The sequence below is a fragment of the Bufo bufo genome, chromosome 9, assembly GCF_905171765.1.
Source record: "Bufo bufo chromosome 9, aBufBuf1.1, whole genome shotgun sequence".
Classification (NCBI taxonomy): domain Eukaryota; kingdom Metazoa; phylum Chordata; class Amphibia; order Anura; family Bufonidae; genus Bufo; species Bufo bufo.
Genome location: NC_053397.1, coordinates 158,543,844 through 158,569,740, shown reverse-complemented (window position 1 = coordinate 158,569,740; position 25,897 = coordinate 158,543,844). Strand labels below are relative to the sequence as shown.

The 25,897-nt window shown below is 47.6% G+C and overlaps 1 protein-coding gene across 2 annotated transcripts in view; it reads right to left on the bottom strand.

Annotated features, from left to right (window-relative positions):
* TAB1 (TGF-beta activated kinase 1 (MAP3K7) binding protein 1) overlaps positions 1-25,897 on the bottom strand; it is a 99,734-nt gene that overhangs the window by 48,734 nt on the left and 25,103 nt on the right. The window lies entirely within an intron of this gene.

Genomic DNA, 25,897 nt, shown 5'->3' with positions numbered 1-25,897 from the left:
CGTGAAGGGAGTTGTTTAGGAGGTGTGGAGTCGGCCAATAGATTTTGGTTCTGTTATGTTTTTTCGTTTCTTTGCAGGTTCCGGTCCGGCGTTGGTGTGGGTGCTAGGGCACTCCTACGTTTTCTGGGGAGCTCTCCGGGCGGCAGTTCGGCCTGATGGCCAGCAGCTCGGTTTGGCGCGGGACGTGGCAGTGGTAAGGTGGATAGGCAGGCGGGGCATGATGTGGAAGGGTATGTTGCCGGAATTCCACCAGTTCGTGAAGCAGGATAGGGCTCCAGATGTGCTCGTATTGCATGTGGGGGGCAATGATTTGTGTGCGCGTCCTTCACGGGAGTTGGTGAGGGATGTTAAATTTGACCTGCTTAGATTGTGGTCCCTTTACCCGGGCATGGTGACGGTCTGGTCAGACATGGTGCCTCGTACGGTTTGGAGGGGGGCTCGCTCAGTTGAGGGTGTGAATAGGGCGAGGGTGAAGGCAAACAGGGCAATAGGGAGGTTTATGGTTCGGAATGGGGCTTTGGCGGTCAGGCATCATGAGTTGGAGAAGGGTGTTGGTGGCTATTGGCGCAGTGACGGGGTTCATTTGAATGCGCTGGGTATAGACATGTGGTGTTTAGCTTTGCAGGAAGGCATTGAGGTTGCAGTGCGGGTGTGGAGGGACGCCAAGGCTTAAGAGGTCAAGCCTTGGCTTCTGTGGCGGTGGGAGGTCCTTGGAGTCGGTGGGTTTATCAGAGGACGAGGATGGGAGGGCCCCACGGTGGGGGCTGGACTCCCATGGTTGCTTGGCGGCTGTGGCGGGATTGTTGGGGTGTGTCAACCGTGGTGGTTCCGAGCTAAGGTGCAACGGCTGGAGGTAAGGTTGGCCACCCCGGCATGGTTTCCAAGGTTTCCGGGCTTCAAGGACCTCCCCCTGGGTTAGGTTAATGTGACAACTATATATGTATGTTTTGTTTAATAAAAGGCTGCTGTGGCCAATTTATCCATCCAGGTGTCGGTGTGTTATTTGGGGGAAGGTTGGAGGTGAAGTAGAGGAGGGATGGGGTGGAAAGCAGCCTGAAGAAGGGGTCGAGTGTAAGTAACCAGTACCCTGTCAAGAAGAAGCCGGACTGAGGGCGTAGCATAGGGGGAGGCGAACATGACAGGGGGTGGTTTAAGGAGACCCCTCCCTGGTCATGGTTAGGGATTGGTAGGTTTGAGTTGGTGGGAGGGGAACAAAGGGGTTAAGAGGGGATGCGTGGTAGGAGACAGGGGCCATTTTGTGCGTACTGACCCCCGCCCACCCACCCTTGTTTTGGGGGGGGGAGAGAGGGGGCTGGGCCCCCCTTTGGAAATAGCTGTTGGTATGGGTTGGGGTTGCGTGCTGTCTGCATATTGAGGGTTCTTTAAAAAAAAAAAAAAAAAAAAGAATTAAATTAAAAAAAAAAAAAAAAAGGGAAAAGGGGGAAGAATAAAGAAGGGAAGAAGAAAAGGCGAAGAATGAAGAAGGAAGAAGAAGGAAGGTTATTGTCGCGGCGGCTTAGTTTGGCGGTGGGAGGTCCTTGGAGTCGGTGGGTTTATCAGAGGACGAGGATGGGAGGGCCCCACGGTGGGGGCTGGACTCCCATGGTTGCTTGGCGGCTGTGGCGGGATTGTTGGGGTGTGTCAACCGTGGTGCTTCCGAGCTAAGGTGCAACGGCTGGAGGTAAGGTTGGCCACCCCGGCATGGTTTCCAAGGTTTCCGGGCTTCAAGGACCTCCCCCTGGGTTAGGTTAATGTGACAACTATATATGTATGTTTTGTTTAATAAAAGGCTGCTGTGGCCAATTTATCCATCCAGGTGTCGGTGTGTTATTTGGGGGAAGGTTGGAGGTGAAGTAGAGGAGGGATGGGGTGGAAAGCAGCCTGAAGAAGGGGTCGAGTGTAAGTAACCAGTACCCTGTCAAGAAAAACAAAGATCAGAGATACTGTACAAGAACATCTTCGAACCTAGCCAAAACAAGTCAATAGCCCTCCATTGCCAGACGGAGGCCTCTCTACATCTTGTATGTGTCACTAGGTAGTCTAAGGGCCCAAGCACACAGAAGTATGCAGAACCACTCACTTTAATGGGGAAAACGGAAATGACTGCGTGTGCATTCAGTGTCCATATGTACGCTCTATAAAAAATAGAACATGTCCTATTATTGTCCGCATTACTGACATGGATAGGACTATTAGGGGCCGACTGTTCCGTTCTACAAAATGCGGAATGCACATGGCCGGTATCCATGTTTTGTGGATCCGCAATTTGCGGACAGGACAACATCCAACGGTCGTGTGAATGAGACCTAGGGCTGACTGATGCAACTGTCTGGAACATCTGTTAAATGTATACATTACGAGACTTTTAAAAGCTTTTCATTTTGTAACTGCTGAATGATTGCCATTATAGCCTATAAGTCATGGATGTCAGTGTTAGGTGTCTATCAAAGCCGCAACTTAATACATACATCAAGACCTTTTCCAGTACATAAGTTAAATGAAGATAAAATACATGATGTCAATATGGCCATAGCCTAGTCTGCCTGATGTCCAGTGTAACGGATCTCCTGGCACCCCGACTGGGTACCTCCGTTGATGGATGCTCCTAGCGCTTCCCAAGGACTCCAAGCACTCCGCTCTACACCAAAACCACCACAGGAACAAGGAACAGGAACAGCTCTTACAAGAGCTAGTAGTTATAGCCAGGGGAGTATAGCAAATCTTCAGCGTATAGCAATCCCCAGTGTCGATCAGTTACTCAAACACCAGCCTCAACATGATGAAGGGTAAAACAGGAACTCTTTATTGAACACACAAGCATTGACTTATATACACATTTTCCAACAAGGGTACCACCCCCGTGGACCTGGTTGGGAACTGAGGACATAACATACCAGCCAATCCTTTACAGTTTTACAGTTTAAACTAGACCTGCACAATATATGGCCAAAGCAATAGCAATCGCAATAAATCGCCATATCGCAATCGCCAATTGGCCGACCCAAAAATGCTGCAATTGTATTACCATATTTTTTGCTTTATAAGACAAACTTTCCCCCCCCCCCAAAAGTGGGGGGGAAATGGCAGTGCGTCTTATAAAGCGATGGTTGACTTTTTACGTGGCTGACACGGATGTATCGCCAGCCGCTATGTTGCACAGCGCGGCCGGCGATACATCAGTTACAGTGCGGGGAGGGAGGAGGGGCTGGAGGCAAGTCGTTATTTTAATGAACAAATGTTCTTCTATTTATTCTGTTTATCTGTTCTGTGCAGTGCTATTAAGAAAATGGCAAGTTTTGTATTTTGTACTTTTGCAGTAATGCAAATATGTTATTTAATTTAGCAAAAGATGTTTCATTTTGAAAAACACTGTGCATTTCAGTTCTGTAGTTAAGCATAACTACATTTCAGCATCATCAGTAATTTCTGTGTGCTTTTGCCTTGAAAATCCAAGCAAATAGACCTCTAGCACAATTCCCTTAAAATATTGCAGCGCAATTTTTAGGGCCCTAATCGCAATCGCACAAAATTCCCATATCGTGCAGCCCTAGTTTAAACATAAAACTATACATTCAACAAACACAATGGCATTGTCTGTGACGCAATTAACAAACACAATGGCATTGCCTGTGACGCACTCAATAACAGAATAGGCATTGCCTTTGACGCAATCAAGAAAATACAATCACCAAAACACAATGGGCTCTGTCTGTGATACAATTACCAAACATAATGGGCTAACTTAATCACTCACATGCAGAAAACACACATTTTTCCCAAAACACAGAAAACACCTCAAAACCCCACATATCCCCATAATTTTTACATCCATGGATAGCTCTGATCTGGGTGAACAACATATCCAACAATCACCCAGATCCGAGCAGGGATTCCCGAATTCCATGGAAGTCACATTTGGCCGACTGCAAGCATGGCTTTCTTGCCCAAAACAGTTCCACAGATTTAGGCTGTGCAGCCGTTCTACCTTCTCCTTCAAAGTTAGTATATGGGCCATAATCCTGAGGCAAGAGGCTGGCAAACAGCCCCTCCAAAACCCAGTGGCGAGGTTATTTTCGCCACATCCAGTAAATAATATCCCTGGATCTCACTCTGCTTGACCCAGAGTGCAGTTACAGCTTAACCATTAAAGTGATGATTAGGCGCCATCCTCATTCTAAATTGTTTCTACGTCTCTAGCTTTCAGAATAGTGGGAGAAAAAAACTACTTGTCATTAAGAAATGGAAGCTGGACCACTAATCAAGCTCAAGGACGGTCTAGCCTTCATAGCCTTATGGCTAAAAATAAAATGTCACATTCTCAGCTTTCATGCCCTCCAACCAGTCTTGGTTTCCTTAGCTTTACTTAACATGTGCCCGCTTCAGTGGAGATGTCTGTGAGGATGGCACAACACTCCTGCAGCCACATGTTAACATTTTCTCACCGTGGCCAAGTAAAGAAAGATAGCACAAATCTAGCCCCGCTCATAGCCGGTGTAAACTTGAATTTCTGGAGAAAGGATAGGGAACGATGTGACAAAATTAGCCTATGTTTCTTAAGAAATTTGTGGCATCTTACTCCAAAGCAGGTTGGACTAAGCCCTTCAATGTTACTTAATACATTTCTCCATATACTCTCTGAGAGAAGCTATATCAAGCAGGGGACATCTATAATGTGCTTTTCCCTCAAGAAACAAATATTATCAGCACTTTTAAAATCAGCAGACGTTGACCTAAAAATTTTAACTGGAATAATTTAAAAATAATGCTCCAGGGTCTACTATAGATATTGCTGATATACGACTGAACTTTTCCATACAGAGGCAACCTTTATATTTAATCTAAACATGTTAACCCATGGATGACATATGCAACTGTATGCTTATAAATGACAAAGGAATTTAGAGAATTTCTTTACAGCAACTACATGAGCCATTGACACGGTTTCTAGGCATGCTCTGTGACCTGTGCAGAGGTCGAGAAGGAATATATAACCTGTTATATCCCCTATTGATAATAGTGGATCCTATATATGCTATAGATAGGTGATATCTGTCATTCTAATCCTGCTTCCAATGATAAGAAGATATCTGCAGTAAAGTGATCTGTACAGATCACTTTAAAGGGGTTTTCAGAGTTCAATAAAAACTTGGGCAGCACTTATAAATGTGAAAAAATAACAAATGTAGTAACACTACTTTTCTCATCTGCCACTCTGGTCCTACACCGCTAACATTTTCCTGAGTGCAGCAGTGAATTTCTGTGTACAGAGGTCATTGCTTCAGCCAATCACTGGTCTCAGCAGTTTACGGGATGTGACTGTGAAAGCCAGTTACTGCTGAAGGCTGGAAAACCAACAGTGGCGGGAAAGACCTGGAGAACAACACTGGAAGCGACAAAAGAGAAAAGTGATAATATAGTAACATAGTAAGGCTGAATAAAGACATCTGTCCTTCCAGTTCAGCCTGTTATCCTGAAAGTTGATCCAGAGGAAGGCAAAAAAAAAAAAAAAACTGTGAGGTAGAAGCCAATTTTCCTCACTTTAGGGTAAAAAAAATTCCATCCCGACTCCAATCGGGCAATCAAAAAAACTCCCTGGATCAACGACCCCTCTCTAGTAACTATAACCTGTAATATTATTATTACACTCCAGAAATACATCCAGGCCCCTCTTGAACTCTTTTAGTGAACTCATCATCCCCTCCTCAGGCAGAGAGTTCCATAGTCTCACTGTTCTTACTATAAAGAATCCTCTTTGTGTACAAACCTCCTTTCCTCTAGACGCAGAGAATGTCCCCTTGTCACAATAATAACCATTCTTTTGTCATTCTAGACTAGTTACAGCTGCTGCATAGTAACATAGTTAATATGGTTGAAAAAAGACCATCAAGTACAAACAAGGGATAGAAGGGGACGCTAAATTTAGAAAAAGGGGCGTGAGACCCAGATTTCTGTCCTTTACTTTTAAGAATTAATCTAAACCCTTTTTAAAACTGTCCACTGTTCCTGCTGTGACCACGTCCTGAGGAAGTCTATTCCACAGATTCACAGTTCTTACAGTAAGGCCTCATGCACACGACAGTTTTCTTTTGCGGTCCGCAAAAAGGGTTCCGTTTTTCTGTGATCCGTGACCGTTTTTTCGTTCGTGGGTCTTCCTTGATTTTTGGAGGATCCACGGACATGAAAAAAAAGCCAAACGGATCCGTCCTGAATTACAATGCAAGTCAATGGGGACGGATCCGTTTGACGTTGACACAATATGGTGCAATTTCAAACGGATCCGTCCCCATTGACTTTCAATGTAAAGTCAGGAGTTAATATACCATAGGATCTGAGTTTTCTCCAATCCGATGGTATATTTTAACTTGAAGCGTCCCCATCACCATGGGAACGCCTCTATGTTAGAATACACCATCGGATTTGAGTTACATCGTGAAACTCAGATCCGACAGTATATTCTAACACAGAGGCGTTCCCATAGTAATGGGGACGCTTCTAGTTAGAATATACTACGAACTGTGTACATGACTGCCCCCTGCTGCCTGGCAGCACCCGATCTTTTACAGGTGGCTGTGATCAGCACAATTAACCCTTCAGGTGCCGCACCTGAAGGGGTTAATTGTGCGTATCATAGCCCCCTGTAAGAGATCAGGGGCTGCCAGGCAGCAGGGGGCAGACCCCCCTCCCTCCCCAGTTTGAATATCATTGGTGGCCAGTGTGCGGCCCCCCCCCCCCCTATTGTAATATCATTGGTGGCCAGTGTGCGGCCACCCCCGGCCCCCCCTCCCTCCTTCTATTGTAATATCATTGGTGGCCAGTGTGCGCCCCCCCCGCCCCCGCCCCCCCTCTATTGTAATATCATTGGTGGCCAGTGTGCGGCCTCCGTCGGCCCCCCCTCTATTGTAATATCATTGGTGGCCAGTGTGCGGCCTCCCCGCCAGTGTGCGGCCAGTGTGCGGCCTCCCCGCCAGTGTGCGGCCAGTGTGCGGCCTCCCCGCCAGTGTGCGGCCTCCCTGCCCGATCATTGGTGGCAACGGAGATTCCGATCGGAGTCCCAGTTTAATCACTCTGGGGCTCCGATCGGTAACCATGGCAACCAGGACGCTACTGCAGGCCTGGTTGCCATGGTTACTTAGCAATATTACAATATTAGAAGCATCATACTTACCTGCTGCGCTGTCTGTGACCGGCCGGGAGCTCCTCCTACTGGTAAGTGACAGATCATTAAGCAATGCGCCGCACAGACCTGTCACTTACCAGTAGGAGGAGCTCCCGGCCGGACACAGACAGCGCAGCAGGTAAGTATGATGCTTCTAATATTGTAATATTGCTAAGTAACCATGGCAACCAGACCTGCAGTAGCGTCCTGGTTGCCATGGTTACCGATCGGAGCCCCAGAGCGATTAAACTGGGACTCCGATCAGAATCTCCGCTGCCACCAATGATCGGGGGGAGGGGAGGCCGCACACTGGCCACCAATGATATTAATACAATAGAGGGGAGGCCGGGGGGGCCGCACACTGGCCACCAATGATATTACAATAGAGGGAGGGGGGGTGGCCGGGGGAGGCCGCACACTGGCCACCAATGATATTACAATAGGGGGGGGCCGCACACTGGCCACCAATGATATTAATACAATAGAGGGGGGGCCGCACACTGGCCACCAATGATATTACAATAGAGGGAGGGGGGGTGGCCGGGGGAGGCCGCACACTGGCCACCAATGATATTACAATAGGGGGGGCGGGGGGGGGGCCGTACACTGGCCACCAATGATATTCCAACTGGGCAGGGAGGGGGGTCTGCCCCCTGCTGCCTGGCAGCCCCTGATCTCTTACAGGGGGCTATGATATGCACAATTAACCCCTCAGGTGCAGCACCTGAGGGGTTAATTGTGCGGATCACAGCCCCCTGTAAGAGATCGGGTGCTGCCAGGCAGCAGTCATGTACACAGTTCGTAGTATATTCTAACTAGAAGCGTCCCCATCACTATGGGAACGCCTCTGTGTTAGAATATACTGTCGGATATGAGTTTTCACGAAGTGAAAACTCATCTCTGAAAGAGCTTTTATGCAGACGGATCTTCGGATCCGTCTGTATGAAAGTAACCTACGGCCTACGGACGCGGATGCCAATCTTGTGTGCATCAGTGTTCTTTCACGGACCCATTGACTTGAATGGGTCCGTGAACCGTTGTCCGTCAAAAAACAACATTGCTTACCGGTAATCGTTTTTCTCGATACCCATGACGGCACCCTGTGCGACTCAGGACCTCCCATCAGGACAGGAAACCTGAGAAGATAAAAAGGACACACCTCCACACAACACCAGTAGAAGAAATAAATTGTTCTCCGGAGAGAAGTGACAAAGGGTTAAAAACCCTCTTTTTTTCTTTTTTTTTTTTTTTTATATATCTATATTACGTCATATAGACCTGGCAAAAAGCCATCAACATATATACATATATATATATATATCTGCTTGGGGAGGGAAATATCGGGTGCCGTCATGGGTATCGAGAAAAACGATTACCGGTAAGCAATGTTGTTTTCCCCTCACCCATGACGGCACCCTGTGCGAGATAAACTATAAGTAGAACCTAGGGGGGGGCCACAGCCTGAAGGACTTTCTCCCCAAAGGAAGCATCAGAATGGAGCTGTAATCTGTAATGTTTAAGAAAAGTATGCGGGGAGCTCCAGGTAGCCGTCCTGCAAATCTGGGCTAACGATACATCAGCTTTCTCAGCCCACGAAGTAGACACCGCCCTAGTAGAATGGGCCCCAAAACCTGAAGGAGGGGGGAGACCCAGGGAAATATAAGCTCTAGCTATGGCCTTCTTCACCCATCTAGCAATAACCCCTCGGGATGCTTTTTTCCCCCTATTTCCTCCTAAAAACTGAACCAGGAGGTTCTCGTCCTTTCTCCAAGGAGCTGTAACATCTAAGTAGACTAACAAGCATCTCTTGACATCCAAGCAATGAAACTTTTCCTCCAAGCTATTGGAGGGGTTAGGAAAAAAGGAAGGCGCCACAATGTCTTGGCTCCTGAAAATCAGAGACAACCTTGGGAAGAAAAGAAGGCAGGGGCCTGATAACCATCTGGTCATCCTGGATGATCGTATAGGGCGGATATGCCGAGAAGGCCTGGATCTCAGAGATCCTCCTAGCAGAGGTAATAGCCAGGAGGAAAGCCATTTTAATGGATAAGATGTCAATGGGAACCTCTAGTAAGGGCTCAAAGGGTCTATCGGTTAGGGCCGTCAAGACCCTATTTAGGTCCCAAGGAGGGGAAAGAGGTCTAGCGGAAGGACAGATTCTGGCAGCGGCAGAAAGGAAACGCTTGACCCACGGGTGGATTGCTAATTGGAAGTCAAAAAAGTAGCTCAAGGCCGACACCTGAACTTTTAAGGTGGAGGCCTTAAGCCCTTTGTCTAACCCTGCTTGTAGAAAGTCCAAAACCTTAGGGATTTCAGGAGGACTAAATGGATCAGGGCTAGAACCTAAAAAGGAAGAAAAGACATTCCACACCCTATTATACTTCCTAGCTGTTGACGCTTTTTTGCTACCTAGAAGGGTGGAAACAACTTTGCTAGAAAGCCCTCTCTTCAACCAGATGTCCCTGTCAATCTCCATACTGCCAATTGAAGAATCCCCGGATTGGGATGCCATATGGGCCCCTGGGAGAGTAGATCCTCCCTCGGAGGAATCACCCAGGGAGGGCCTCTGGCTAGACTTAAGAGGGTGGGGTACCAGATTCTCTTGGGCCACTTTGGGGCTATCATGATTATGGTGGCTCCCTCCCTCCGTACTTTTTTCAGAACCTGCGGGATTAGGGAAATAGGTGGGAAGGCATAGCCGAGTTCCTGGCTCCAATCCTGAGCCAGACTGTCTACCGCTGTAGGATTCTCTGTGTAATCTAGGGAGAAGAATCTCTTTGTCTTTCTGTTCTTCCGGGTGGCAAAGAGATCTATAGTTGGGGTCCCAAACATTGTTACAATCTGGGAAAAAATCTCCTCGTTCAGACTCCACTCTGCCTGCCTGAGTTTTACTCGACTTAGAAAATCGGCCACCGTGTTCTCTTTCCCTTTCAAGTGTATTGCGGATAAGACCAGGTTCCTGTCTTCCGCTATTTTGAAAATTTCCTGGCAGAGGAAGATTAGGGATGGTACTTTTGTCCCGCCTTGATGATTTATATAGGCCACTGTTGTTGAATTGTCCGAGTAAAATACCAACTTTCTGTTGGAGACCTCTGGAACTGCCACCTTTAGTACTCTTTCTACCGCCTTGAGCTCCTTGTAATTTGACGTGCAGACCCGGGTTTTTAAATCCCATCTTCCCTGCCAGTATTTTCCCTTTGAATGAGCTCCCCAGCCCCACGGACTGGCGTCTGTCGTTATCAGCATGGGTTCCATGAAGGACCAAGGCATTCCTACCGAGAGGTTTTTCTCGGACGTCCACCACAGAAGGGAGTACCTTGCTCTGGAGGAAAGATGAAATTTTTTCTCTAGTGTTTATGGAAGACCATTCCAAATCTTCAAGATATCTGACTGTAATGGTCTCGTGTGGATCTGAGCGAATGGTACGGCTGGAATTGTAGCCGTCAGGTGCCCCAGTACTGCCATCGCCTCCCTGATGGAACATTGGAAGGACCGGAAAAGGAAGCAAACATGCTCTATTGTCGAGGACACTTTCTTCTGAGGGAGGAATGTCTTCTGAGCCGTAGAATCTAGCTGCATTCCTAAAAAGGTGCAAACTTGAGAAGGGGTTAGACAAGATTTCTCTTGATTCATTCTCCACCCCAGATCCTTCAACAGAGAGCACACCAGGACGAGCTCTGCTTGTAACTGCTCCCTTGTTTGGGCTATGAACAAAAAATCGTCCAGATATGGTACTACTACTATCCCAGATGATCGAAGGAATGCCACCATCTCCGACACGACCTTGGTGAAAATTCTCGGGGCTTGAGAGACCCCAAACGGCAGTGCCCTGTTTTGCAGGTGCAGAAGTTGGCCCCTTACTTGAACAGCCGTCCTTAAATACTTTTGGGAGGAAGAGTGAATTGGGATGTGATAATAGGCATCCTCTAAGTCTATACTTGCCATCCAACAACCCTGGTATAACAGGTCTAAAGTCGTCTTTATAGTTTCCATCCGGAATTTCTTGTATCTCAGGAATTTGTTTAGCCGTTTTAGGTTCAGAATCATGCGAAAGGAACCGTTGGGTTTCTTTATTAAAAAGAGTGGGGAGTAAAACCCCCTGCTCTCCTCCTTCTTTGGGACCTGGCAAACCACTCCTTTGTCCAACAATAACTGAACCTCTTTCTCCAGAACTGTGGATTTTAGAGGATCCTTTGGAGTTGGAGTGTGGGTGAAAAAAACTTGGGGATAGGAGCGGAACTCCAACCTGAATCCCTCCGCTATCCCCCCCAAAACCCACTTGTTTTGGGTGACGTTCGCCCAAGCCGGGAGAAAGGCAGAGAGTCTCCCCCCAACCTGGAGTCTGGCGTCATTGCTTGTCTTTTGGTTTGTTATCCTGGGTTTTAAACAGGAAACCGCTAGTTTTTCTTTGAAAAAATTTCCCTTTCCTTCCTATCGTAGGGCTTACCCCTCTGTTTTCTAAAGCCCTGCTGGGGTTTACGAAAAAAGGGGGGTTTCTGAGGGACAGGAAACCCTTTTTTCTTGTCAGATGCCTTCTCCAAGATGTCATCCAGGGAGGATCCAAACAATCTATCACCCTCACACGGAAGGGCACACAGTCTGGCCTTAGACCCCTGGTCACCCTTCCATGACCTAAGCCAAATGGCTCTTCTAGCCGCATTCGTCATAGCTGAGGATTTGGCAGCAAAGCGCATAACATCCGTAGAAGCATCCGTTAAAAAATCTGCCGCTTTAGCAAAGGTGGGAAGAGAAGCTAAGATTTCCTCCCTGGGCTTTTTTTCCTTAAGATGTTTCTCTAGCTGTTCAATCCACAATCTTAAGGACCGGGATACCCAAGTGGCTGCCACTGCGGGTCTAAGACAAGTAGCGCAAGTTTCCCATGCCCGTTTAAGGTATATATCTGCTTTCTTATCTAATGGGTCCGACAGGCAACCCAGATCATCAAAGGGGAGGGCAGATCTCTTAGCTATCTTAGCGACTGGAGCATCTACCGTAGGGGCCCTATCCCAGCTGGAGGAAACTTTCTCTTCATAAGGATATTTCCTTTTCACCGAGGAGAGTAAGAAAAACTTTCTATCAGGATTCTTCCATTTTCTATTGATGATCGCTTGCATGCTATCATGAATAGGGAAGACCCAATGTTTTTTAGGGCCTAATGCCTGAAAGGCCTGGTCCGCAACTGATCTGGTCTGCTTAACGTCTTCTAATTGGATGGTTGCTCTGACCGCTTTTAATAACGGCTGCGTGTCCTCTGGGGAAAAGAAGGATCTCCCTGAATAATCTTCATCCGAGGAGTCTGAATCACTAGTCAATAGTTGTCCGGATTCTCCGCCATCTTCGGAAGAGTCCAACTCAATACTGTCGCACTCTGTATCCCTCCCTGGTTTATCTGGGGACCTGGCACGGCTCTTACTGAATGCTTTAAAGGACGCCTTAATAATAGACTTCATGGACTTAGTAAGGGTCTGGGATTGCTCTGCTACCAGATTATCTATACACGCTGAGCATAACGCCTTCTGATAAGATGCAGATAGGGGCACTTTACATTCAGCACATTCCTTGTGTCTTGTCTTAGAAGACGATTTTTTAGGTGGTTTAGGGATCTAAAAACAATCATAAGAAACACCACATTAGGCTCCGACATAATTGCACCAGGATCGCTACACAGCACATCCAAACTGTGCCCCAGCTGGCTGCCTGAACCTGCCGCCGTATTTGTATTTTAAAAAGACGCGCTCCGGCCTCTACTTCCGGGACCTGCCGGGTGAAGCCCCGCCCCCCGACGTCATCTCAAAGAGACGGCCCCGCACCTGCGCATAAGCGCGCGGACGCCATCTTGGAATCGGGAAGAGAGGAAAGCATGGGGAGCCGCCTGAACACGGCCACAGCGGCTCCCCGCAGGGCCGGAGAGAGGGCAGGCGCAGGCAGACTTATGGGGAGCGGCTTCCAGCACGGCCACAGAACTACCGCTCCCCAGGGATAGGACTTCCCACGGCACCCAGCCACAGACCTTCCCCAGCTCCGGTGTCTTGGAGGTACGTCTTCAGCAGTGCTGCTTCTCAGGATCTCCCATCCGGAGGACAGGAAACCTGAACTGGTGTTGTGTGGAGGTGTGTCCTTTTTATCTTCTCAGGTTTCCTGTCCTGATGGGAGGTCCTGAGTCGCACAGGGTGCCGTCATGGGTGAGGGGAAAAATAGGACAGGTCATATTTTTTTTGACGGACAGGAAACACGGATCACGGATGCGGCTGCACAACGGTGCATTTTCCGATTTTTCCACGGACCCATTGAAAGTCAATGGGTCCGCAAAAAAAAATGGAAAACGGCACAACGGCCACGGATGCACACAATGGTCGTGTGCATGAGGCCTAAAGAAGCTTTGACGCATCTGGAGACTGAACTTTTTCTTCTTCAGTTGGAAGCATGTCTCTTCTCAAGACTAAATAAATTCTTTTAATCCTTCCTCATAACTAATACCATCCCTGCCCTTTATCAGTTTAGTTGTTCTTTGTACTTTTTCCAGTTGTAGGGCATCCTTTCTACAGACTAGTGCCCAGAACTGAACTGCATATTGCAGATGAGCCAGCACAAATGCTTTATAAAGTGGTAGATTTACATCCCTGTCCCGCGAGTCCATGCCTCATTTAATACATGACAATGAATTTGGAAGCTGTCTTACATTTAGACTGGAGCTGGATACGCCGAAGTTATGTAGAGGCTGGTTCCTCTAAATAACTTTGGCGGATCCACAGTAGTCAGCTAAAAGGGCTATTAAGACCGATGTCTAAAATAATGGTCTTAATAAATGACCCCCTTAGTTTAAAACCCAGACCAGGTTCATATCTGTAGCTGCTATACAGACTAATGCCCCTCTATCCCATCAGCCAGCTCTTGCCTTAGTCACCATGGAGTAGAGGGGCAGCGAGTGGGTGATGTACTCTCTGTCACACGGTGGGTGTTGCTTAACGGAGTAAGATAAGCACTCTCTCAACTAATTACCCCTGTGCACCTTAATGAGAGCATTTCATAACAGCCCATCTTAGCCTTTTACCCAGGGTTGAGATAGCAGCATGAAATAATTCACACCATTCCTTCCGCTAACTCTCACCTCAGCCAGTATGGAACAGGAGAGCAGCAGCGAGTAGGGGATATGCCCTCCGTCAAAACAAAATGTTAGAAATAGAAAGGTTGGATTTCTGCAAAACTAGGCAAGTAGTCATATCTCGGGCAAATATGTAAATGTTCACAGTTGTGCTCTGATTAGACAATGGGTCTTGGCACAAGAGAGAAAGCTGTAATGCCGTGGGCTCCTATGAACAGTTTTAAAGACAGGCAGGGACAAAACAAAGTCACTTCAATACAGTTTATTGTTTGTTCCAGCCAATTTATAGTTCAGTTCAGCCGGATCGCAGTTGGGACAAGTAATCATTTCATGTCAGGCACAATAAAGTCAAGGTGTCTCGGGGCTCCTTTAGAAGCATCCACAGGGTAGTGTTTGCTTCAGACGCGCCTTGCAGGGTGTGATCTGTAGCCTCTCTCACAACAGACACACCCTGCCTCATGCTGCTGACTTTTAAACGCAATCGTGGACATGGGCCACGTATAAACCCCGGAAAGGATCGTGGGGAGTAAGCACCCACCCAGCTCTTTGCTTACTCCCAGTAAAAGCCAGGCCCGGATTAGTTGTTACCAGCTATACTAGGTAACAACAGTGTCCACCATCTTAGTGGATATTCTAGCTTCTGGCTTCCACTCCACCAAGGCCGGGTACCTTGGTGGCACGTCTCAGGTGCACCACAGCAAACCACAATATGTATCTCCTTAATAGGTTTCCTGCACCACTCTGGGAGATACATACCGTCCTTCATATATGAGGCCTGTCACTGCCTGACAGAGCGTAAAAAAAAGCGCTTCCCTTGCTGGCTCACAGTGGCTACTAGGTAGTACAACTTTTCGTGAGAAATCGTAGACATGCCTCTACGATACACTAAGACATTTTGCCCAGTTGACAGACTTCGAGAGGGGGCGCATCATTGGACTGACAGAAGCAGGACGGTCGTTTTGATGAATTGCCCGCTATCTAGGCTGTTCTAACCTGGCAATTAGCAGGTGCTGGGAGGGGCAAAAAGGCTCTAAATGACCCAGACAGACCATCACTAGAGAGGATTGTATGATCCGAATAAAAAACACATGCAGCTGCCACAGTTTTGTTGTCCACCACACACAGGTGGCACCTTCAATACAAATCCCAGACCATGTTCAGGCACTTAGGGGAGGGAAATTTTCAAGTCAGAGCACCCATTACTTTTCTGTCATTGATAGCCAGCCATCATCACATATGTTTGCAGTGGTGTTGTGAACGAGAAACGTACACTGCTACGGATTAAAACCATATCGTCTTTAGAGACAAATCCAGGTTCTGTTTGGCATCAGACAACGGATAGGAAACACTTCAATCCTGCCTTTGCTGTGGGGCAACACACTGCCCCAACTTCTGGTGTGATGATCTGGAGAGCCATCACATAACCGTTGGTCACCCATAATAGTGATACGAGGGGCACAAACAGCTCAGCGGTATGTGCAGGACATCCTGAGCATGTAATGCCTCTCATGGAAGGGCTTCCAAATGGCATTTTTCAGCAGGTTAATTCATACCCACACACTGGGTTTCCCAGGAATGTCTGCGCCAGATTGAAACACTTCCTTAGCCTGCCTGGTCACCACATTTATCAGCTATCAGTTATTTATGGGGCCAGCTGTGATTCCAGCTTTGGCAACCCACGAGTGTGCAGGATCTACAGGCTTGGCTGCAAAATCTGTGGGCAAATGTGCTGCTGGATACCATAAGGAACCTGTATACTTGCATGCCCAACCCTATCTCATCTTGCATCCAGGCTAGAGGTGTCACAATGGTGTACTGGAGCCTTTAAATTGTGCAGTTTTCCCTAATAAACGTATTCTTTCGCTCTAATATTGTAATCACTTACATATATCATTACATTCACACATAGAAAGTTACAAATCACACATACATACACTTGATTCCAACAACTCCTTGGTGCGTTATGGGTTTTTTCTGTCAATAAGGCTACTTTCACACTAGCGTTCGGGGCTCCGCTTGTGAGCTCCGTTTGAAGGGTCTCACAAGCGGCCCCGAACGCATCCGTACTGCCCTAATGCATTCTGAGTGGACGCGGATCCGCTCAGAATGCATCAGTCTGGCAGCGTTCAGCCTCCGCTGCGCTCAGCAAGCGGACACCTGAACGCTGCTTGCAGCGTTCGGGTGTCCGCCTGGCCGTGCGGAGGCAAACGGATCCGTCCAGACTTACAATGTAAGTCAATGGGGACGGATCCGTTTGAATTTGACACTATATGGCTCAATTTTCAAACGGATCCGTCCCCCATTGACTTTCAATGTAAAGTCTGGACGGATCCGTCTGAAGCTACTTTCACACTTAGAATTTTTTCTACAACATAATGCAGACGGATCCGTTCTGAACGGATCCAAAGTCTGCATTATATGAGCGGATCCGTTTGGGCAGACCCCAGACGGATCCGCTCTGAACGCTAGTGTGATAGTAGCCTAAGTGTGGCATCTCCTGGATTTTATTTTCATTTATTATATAATTAATATAATAAACCCTGCAATCTTTTTATCTAGATTTTAAGACCACATATACATGGTGTGTATTACGCACAGATTTTACCAGTAGATTTTTGGGCAGAATACAGTACCAGCTAAGTATTTAATTTATATCTTTTGCTCACTTATATGCCGCTGAAGATGAAATTTCGAAATTGCCATCTACAAGGTGCTGACATTTTCTGCGAGGAAACATTGATCTGCATTGTCGATTTTGAATCCTGCAGCATGTCAAATGTTTGTATGGATTTTCAGTGCAGATTTTAGCAATTGAAATGCAAAAGGTGAGATCTGGGGCAAATCTGCATCACAATACACAAGTCAAACATGTGGATTTTGGTGTGGAAATACAGGAAAATCTGCATGAAAATTCACACTGAAAATCCTCATAAAGTACACTGCCACGATAGGTACCCTAAAGCTGTTCACAAGTGTTTTAGGAGTGGTTTATGTAAACCAAGAGCACCTGTGCTTAGAGAAAAGTACACGCTTACATGACCTCATTTTTGTTCGGGTTGCTTATTATTTTGCAGGTTTCACATGTGGTACAGCAATGTGGTTTTCCAAAGGAGATTCTATGAATCTTTCGTAATTAACAGTTTCTTTAAAGCGTGCCTGTTGTTTCAGATGACATTTCAGAATAAACTGTCATCTGTGTGTACGTGTGTAACACTATTTTAGGCCATTACATGACTTTATTATGGCATAGGTCATATTTTGCCTTCACTTTGGCTCGCTGATCTATGACCTATCCTAAAGATAGGTCATCAATATTAAAATCCTGGAAATCCCCTTTAATGCTGCCATACTAATTCTGCCTGAAAACACTGATTCTCTATGGGGATGAGCAATCACAGTAGCGATCCCTCATCCCCATACAGTGGAGGTGATTGCTCCATGTAAACGCAGCTCTCACCTCTACTAATGAGCAGCAAATTATCGGGAAGGAACGATCTGAAATGAATTATTGACTTTAGGTAGACTGTGTGCAGGTAAGAATGTAAGTAGCTGCCACCGTTTGGCCAATATAGAAGGATGAGGCTGAAAACTGATTAGCATGCTCTTTAACAATGCCTTGAAATTTCCATGAAATTTACCATTGGCTGCCTCCCCCCGACACATGATGTTTTCATCCGCGCACGGGGAGAAGCAGCAGCGGCGGTGCGGGGAACAGGAGCGGTGCAGGGAGCGAGGACCCAGGTAATTATATTCCCTGTGAGGGCCCCGACACATGGGGGGGAAATTTATGATATTGGATAACCCCTTTAACTTCTGTAAAATATGAGGTTAATACACACTGCCTATGAATGGGCTCATACACGATTGCGCATTTGCTGTAAATTTAGATCTTAAGAAGTCTAAGGGTACTTTCACACTAGCGTTTTTCTTTTCCGGTATTGAGTTCCGTCCTAGGGGCTCAATATCGGAAAAAAACTGATCAGTTTTATCCTAATGCATTCTGAATGGAGAGCATTCTGTTCAGTATGCATCAGGATGCATCAGTTCAGTGCCTCTTACGTTTTTTGGCCGGAGAAAATACTGCAGCAGGCTGCAGTTTTCTCTCCGGCCAAAAATCCGGAACACTTTGAAAGGCATTAATGCCGGATCCAGCCCCAAGCGTTCCGGAAAAACGCATCCGGTTTTGCAGTTTGCGCATGCGCAGACCTTTAAAGCTGTGAAAAAAATAAATACCGGATCCGTTTTTCCGGATGACAACCGGAAAGACGGATCCAGAATTGCAATGCATTTGTCAGAAGGATCCATCTGACAAATGCATCCGTTTGCGTCCGGATTGCCAGATCCGGCAGGCAGTTCCAGCGACGGAACTGCCTGCCGGAATCTTTTGCCGCAAGTGTGAAAGTACCCTAACAGAGAGGAATATAAAGGAAAACTTCACAGCTATTCTGACTTTTGAATATGGTCCTGCTTTCGGCTTCAAGGGAACCTGTCACCGGGATTTTGTGTATAGAGCTGAGGACATGGGTTGCTAGATGGCCGCTAGCACATCCGCAATATCCAGTCCCCATAGCTCTGTGTGCTTTTATTGTGTAAAAAAAACCGATTTGATACATATGCAAAATAGGCTGAGATGAGTCCTGTCCCTGAGATGAGTCCAGCATGAAGGAGACCAGCACCGCCCCGCATCCTCAGAATCTTCTCCTTTCTCCCCGACGTCAGAAAGCTAGAGCGCCGTAATCTCGCGATGCGTGAGCTAGCGCATGCACAGTTCAATCCCTGAGGCTGATGCCAGCACAGGGAAGAAACACTGACGACACTGCACATGCGCTAGCTCGCGCATCGTGAGATTACGGTGCTCTAGCTTTCTGACGTCGGGGAGCAAGGAGGAGATTCTGAGGATGCGGGGCGGTGTTGCGCTCCTTCACGCTGGACTCATCTCACGTACAGGACACATTTCAGGTTAATTTGCATATGTATCAAATCGGTTTTTTTTACACAATAAAAGCACACAGAGCTATGGGGACTGGATATTGCGGATGTGCTAGCGGCCATCTAGCAACCCATGTCCTCAGCTCTATACACAAAATCTCGGTGACAGGTTCCCTTTAAAGAGGACCTTTCACAGGAATTTTCTAGTTTAACCCCTTCAGCACCGAGCCACTTTTCACCTTAAATCCCAGGCCGATTTTTGCAAATCTGACATGTGTCACTTTATGTGGTAATAACTTTGGAACGCTTTTACTTACCTAAGCCATTCTGAGAATGTTTTCTTGTGACACATTGTACTTCATGACAGTCATAAATTTGAGTCAATATATTTCACCTTTATTTATGAAAAAATCCCAAATTTACCAAACATTTAGAAAAATTTGCAATTTTCAAAATTTCCATTTCTCTGCTTTTAAAACAAAGTGATACCTCATGAAATATTTATTACTAAACATTTCCCAAATGTCTCCTTTATGTTGGCATCATTTTGTAAATTTAATTTTACTTTTTTAGGACGTTAGAAGGCTTAGAAGTGTAGAAGCAATTTTTTAAATTTTCAATGAAATTTTCAAAACCATTTTTTTGAGCACCAATTCAGTTATAAAGTGATTTTGAGGGGTTTAGGTAATGGAAACCACCCATAAATGACCCCAATTTAGAAACTACACCCCTCAAAATATTCAAAACTGATGTTACAAACTTTGCTAACCCTTGAGGTGTTCCATAAGAATTAAAGGAAAATGGGGGTGAAATTTCAAAATTTCACTTTTTTGGTAGATTTTTTATGTTAATCAATTTTTTTCTTGCAACACAGCAAGGGTTAACAGCAAAATAAACCTCAATATACATTACTCTGACTCTGCAGTTTACAGAAATACCCCATATGTGGCGGTAAACTGCTCTATGGGCACGTGGCAGTGGTCAGAAGAAAAGGAGCGCCATATGGATTTTGGAGGCAGATTTTGCTAGAATGGTTTTTAGGCACCATTTTGTATTTGAAGAGACCCTGATGTACCCCTACAGTGGAAACCGTCAAAAAGTGACCCCCTTTTGGAAACTACACCCCTTAAAGAATATATTAAGGGGGGTACTAGCCACTTTGACCCCCTAAGTGTTTTACGGAATTTGGAAACACTTGGCTGTGAAAATAAAAAGTTAAATTTCTTCCAATAAAATTTTGCTTTAGCCCCAAATTTTTCATTTTCACAAGGGGTAACAGAAGAAAAAGCACCCCATAATTTGTTACCCATTTTCTCCTGAATATGGCAACACCCCATATGTGGTGGTAAACTGCTATGGGGGCACATGGTAGGACTCAGAACGGAAAAAGCGCCATATGGCTTTTGCAGCTGCAGATTTTGATGGATTGGTTTATGGGCGCCATTGGTTTTTTAAGTGATTGTCTTATGTGGGGGCTCATTTTTTGCGGGATGAGGTGATGTTTTTATTGGTACCATTTTGGGGTACATAAGACTTTTGGATTTCTTGGCATTACACCTTTTGTGAGGCAAGGTGAAAAAAAATTGGCTGTTTTGGCTTTCTTTTTTTCAGCATTCATCTGAGGGGGCATATAATATAAGGTGATATTTTTTATAGAGCAGGTTGTTACGGACGCGGCGATACCCAATGTGTCCATTATTTCTATTTTTCTTACGTTTTACACAGTGAAAGCCTCTTTGAACAGAATAAAATCTTGTTTTTGTGTTGCCATTTTCTCAGAGCTATATTTTTTTATTTTTTTGGCGATTGTCTAAGTCAGGGCTCGACAAATCCCGGGCGCCAGGTCGCCATGGCGACCAGGAATTTGGTCCTGGCGCTTGGGTATTTGTCAGCCCGTTTTCAAATATGCGCTCTCGGCGCGCACCATGGTTTCCTGAGTCGGCACAGTGGAGAAGGAGAGGAGTACCTCCCTCCCCACTGTGCGCGGCTGCCGCTGGCCACTAAGAACAGGGTAGGAGGAGGAGGGGAGGGACTGCGGCCACTGCGCCACCAATGAATGGCCATATCCCGGCCCCTATGACTGCACGCTGTGATCCGCGCGATTAACCCCTCAGTTGAGGGGTTATTCGCGCGGATCACAGCGTCCTGTCAGAGGTCGGGGGCCGGGTTCTTCAGTCTCGACTCTCTGCATTGGTGGCAGTGGGCAGTTCCGATCGGAGTCCCAGCAGTGTAATGCTGGGGCTTCGATCGGTTACCATGGCAGCCAGGACGCTACTGAAGCCCCAGCATTACACTGCTGGGACTCCGATCGGAACTGCCCACTGCCACCAATGATGGGGGGAGGAGGAGGGGGACCCTGTGGCCACTGCCACCAATGATTAATACTGAGGAGGGAGGCGGGGTGGGTTTGTTACCAGAGGGGGCTGATGGGAGGGGCGTATAAGAGGGAGGCTGGAGGGGCGTATAAGAGGGAGGCTGGAGGGGCGTATAAGAGGGAGGCTGGAGGGGCGTATAAGAGGGAGGCTGGAGGGGCGTATAAGAGGGAGGCTGGAGGGGCGTATAAGAGGGGGGCTGGAGGGGCGTATAAGAGGGAGGCTGGAGGGGCGTATAAGAGGGAGGCTGGAGGGGCGTATAAGAGGGAGGCTGGAGGGGCGTATAAGAGGGAGGCTGGAGGGGCGTATAAGAGGGAGGCTGGAGGGGCGTATAAGAGGGAGGCTGGAGGGGCTTATAAGAGGGAGGCTGGAGGGGCTGATAAGAGGGAGGCTGGAGGGGCTGATAAGAGGGAGGCTGGAGGGGCTGATAAGAGGGAGGCTGGAGGGGCTGATAAGAGGGAGGCTGGAGGGGCTGATAAGAGGGAGGCTGGAGGGGCTGATAAGAGGGAGGCTGGAGGGGCTGATAAGAGGGAGGCTGGAGGGGCTGATAAGAGGGAGGCTGGAGGGGCTGATAAGAGGGAGGCTGGAGGGGCTGATAAGAGGGAGGGTGGAGGGGCTGATAAGAGGGAGGCTGGAGGGGCTGATAAGAGGGAGGCTGGAGGGGCTGATAAGAGGGAGGCTGGAGGGGCTGATAAGAGGGAGGCTGGAGGGGCTGATAAGAGGGAGGCTGGAGGGGCTGATAAGAGGGAGGCTGGAGGGGCTGATAAGAGGGAGGCTGGAGGGGCTGATAAGAGGGAGGCTGGAGGGGCTGATAAGAGGGAGGCTGGAGGGGCTGATAAGAGGGAGGCTGGAGGGGCTGATAAGAGGGAGGCTGGAGGGGCTGATAAGAGAGAGGCTGGAGGGGCTGATAAGAGGGAGGCTGGAGGGGCTGATAAGAGGGAGGCTGGAGGGGCTGATAAGAGAGAGGCTGGAGGGGCTGATAAGAGAGAGGCTGGAGGGGCTGATAAGAGAGAGGCTGGAGGGGCTGATAAGAGAGAGGCTGGAGGGGCTGATAAGAGAGAGGCTGGAGGGGCTGATAAGAGGGAGGCTGGAGGGGCTGATAAGAGAGAGGCTGGAGGGGCTGATAAGAGAGAGGCTGGAGGGGCTGATAAGAGGGAGGCTGGAGGGGCTGATAAGAGGGAGGCTGGAGGGGCTGATCAGAGGCTGGAGGGGCTGATCAGAGGCTGGGGGGGGCTGATCAGAGGCTGGAGGGGGGCTGATCAGAGGCTGGAGGGGGGCTGATCAGAGGCTGGAGGGGGGCTGATCAGAGGCTGGAGGGGGGCTGATCAGAGGCTGGAGGGGGGCTGATCAGAGGCTGGAGGGGGGCTGATCAGAGGCTGGAGGGGGGCTGATCAGAGGCTGGAGGGGGGCTGATCAGAGGCTGGAGGGGGGCTGATCAGAGGCTGGAGGGGGGCTGATCAGAGGCTGGAGGGGGGCTGATCAGAGGCTGGAGGGGGGCTGATCAGAGGCTGGAGGGGGGCTGATCAGAGGCTGGAGGGGGGCTGATCAGAGGCTGGAGGGGGGCTGATCAGAGGCTGGCTGCCATGGTCATCTCCCTGCTGTTGTGTGCACAAAGCACAGGACAGCAGGGAGAGTGTAAAGTCCTATTCACCCTAATAGAGCTCTATTAGGGTAAATATGACAAGGGTTCTAGCCCTTAAGGAGGCTAATAGTTATTAAATAAAGTAAAAAAAAAAAAGTTTAAACACCCCCCCCCCCCCCCCCCCCAAATATAGAAAACAATATATTGCGATATACATGCTTAAAATTATATCGCAATATAGATTTTATGACGCGGCTCCGCCTGGCTCCTAACTTTTTTAGCTGGCTCCTAGATTCCAAGGAAATTTGTCAAGCCCTGGTCTAAGTTAGGTTCTCATTTTTTGTGGGCTAAATACACCTTTTTGATCGCTTGGTGTTACACTTTTTGTGAGGCAAGGTGACCAGAAAATGGCTGTTTTGGCACTGTTTTTATTAACTTATTTATTTTTTACGGCGCTCACCTGGCAGGATGGATCATGTGATATTTTTATAGAGCCGGTTGATACAGATGCAGCGATACCTAATATGTCTACTTTTCTCTTTTTCCCTATTTTTTACAATTCTATTAACTTTATTTTGGGAAAATGGTGCTTTTATTTTGTAAAACTTATTTTTTTTTTACTTTTTTTTTTTTGTCCCACTCTGGGACTTAAACTTTTGGGGGTCTGATCCCCTTTACAATGCATTACAATACTTCTGTAATGTAATGCATTGGCTGTAAGTGTGTTACTAGTGTAATACACTTACAGCTTCCTGCCTGTGAGATCCAGGGGGCTGGATTTCACAGGCTGACATGGATGGCCATCGAGTGCCCATCACAGCAGCGCGGGACCCGATGGACACGCAGATCCGTCAAGATACCACGCGGTCATCGCTGACCGCGGCAGTGCAAGGGTTAATGCGCCAGTATCTGTGTTTTCACCGATGCCGGCGCATACAGCAGGGGGCCGGCTATCAGTGACTGCTGGACCCTGCAGCTGGAGCTGCGCCTACCCGATCAGCGCGCTGAAGCTGTACAGCGATGGGATTTCTGACCCAGTTCCCAGCGCTGTACATATACGGCACTGGTATCCTACGGGTTAATTAAATACCTTTCCTTGCGTCACAGCCAGGGAGAAAAAACAGCTAACCTTCTGCCTGGCTGTGATGTTCTCCGCTGTGATTGGATTGCGGCACAGCCAGCGAGAAGGAGACGCCCATTGAGAAACCCTGACGTCTCTTCCTCCTTGTACCGATGCTCATGATTAACATACTGAGCGGGAAAACTGCACGGGGGGCACAGCAGGGCATACGAGAGGTATTTTAAAAAAAACATTCTACATTGGGATCACAGGTTTTCATTTCTCTTTTTACACACCCTATGATCATATTTGCTTTTGGAGCTACTGCTTGGCATTGAGTACTGCCGCTCAACTTACTAGTAACCAGAAATACCCAAGTCCTTTTCTTGTTTTGTTTGTCCCCAGTTTTATCCCATTTAATGTATACGCAGTAATAAAATTACTGTGGCCTAGATCCATTACCCTACATTTATCAACATTAACATTCATCTGCCATGTCCTTATCCATGCTGCCAGCTTACTCTGGTCTTTTTCTGTAATATCCGACAATCAGGGTTTTAAAGGGGTTATCCAATACTATAAAAATTTCTCCCATATGCCGGGTCCCTCACAGTGAATTTACTTACCTAGCTCCCTGCGCCGCTGCTGCTTCTCTCCGTGCGCGGATAAAAACATCCGATATTGGGGGGGGAAGGGTATGCAGCCAATAGCATGTGGGGACGAGCCTCGCTAGCATCACCCGTGATGCTAGGGAGACTCATCACCGTCTGCCATTAGCTGCTCCCCCACGACACTGTATATTTTCATCCGCGCACGGGGAGAAGCAGCAGTGGCGGTGCGGGGACCAGGAGCAGGGAGCCAGGTAGATATATTCACTGTGAGGAGCCCGGCATATGGGGGACATTTTTATAGTATTGGGTAACCCCTTTAAGTACCCTACAGTACTATACCATCAACAAAAACTGACAACTCTAAATCCTGCCCTCAAGATCATTAATAACAGTGTGCCAGCCATGGGTGCCTTCACTGCAGCAGTTTGTGCCAGTTACAGAGGACAACATTCTGTGTAGTGTCTGTAGGTCTGATGGAGTGCTGTCTATGTCAGTCCAATAGAAGTGAAAAATGGGGCAATGTACCAACATTCTATCTACTCCATTCAGAAAGGGGCTCAGGGACCACACTTGTTCTTGGAACTGCAGGGGGGGTCCCACTGGTCATCCTAGGGTCCATTCACACATCCATTTATTTCTATGGGGCCGCACGATGTGCTGCCCGGATCTGGAAATGCGGACTCGAACTTCCGGGTCCGCATTTCCGTTGCCGAAAAAAATAGAACATGTCCTATTCTTGTGAGCAATTGCGGACAAGATTAGGCATATTGTATTATAGTGCCGGCGATGTGCGGTCCGCAAAATGCGGAACGCACATTCCCGGTGCAAAACACAATAGTGATCATTTTTGTTAGTGAAGACGTAAGGACCTGAGTGCCTGACATCCGTGCAAAAAGGGTTTAATACTGTATAGTATTGTACTGTCTGGAGTGGGGTGTACTTTTTATTTGAGGAACAGCTACTTCCCATTACCATGTATAATTATTTTACCCACCTGCTGCTTAGGTTAGCAGGGAAAACATGATTTGTGCGTTCCCTGTTGTCGCCATATATAATGGTAAGGGCCCTCTGAACACCATCTCTGG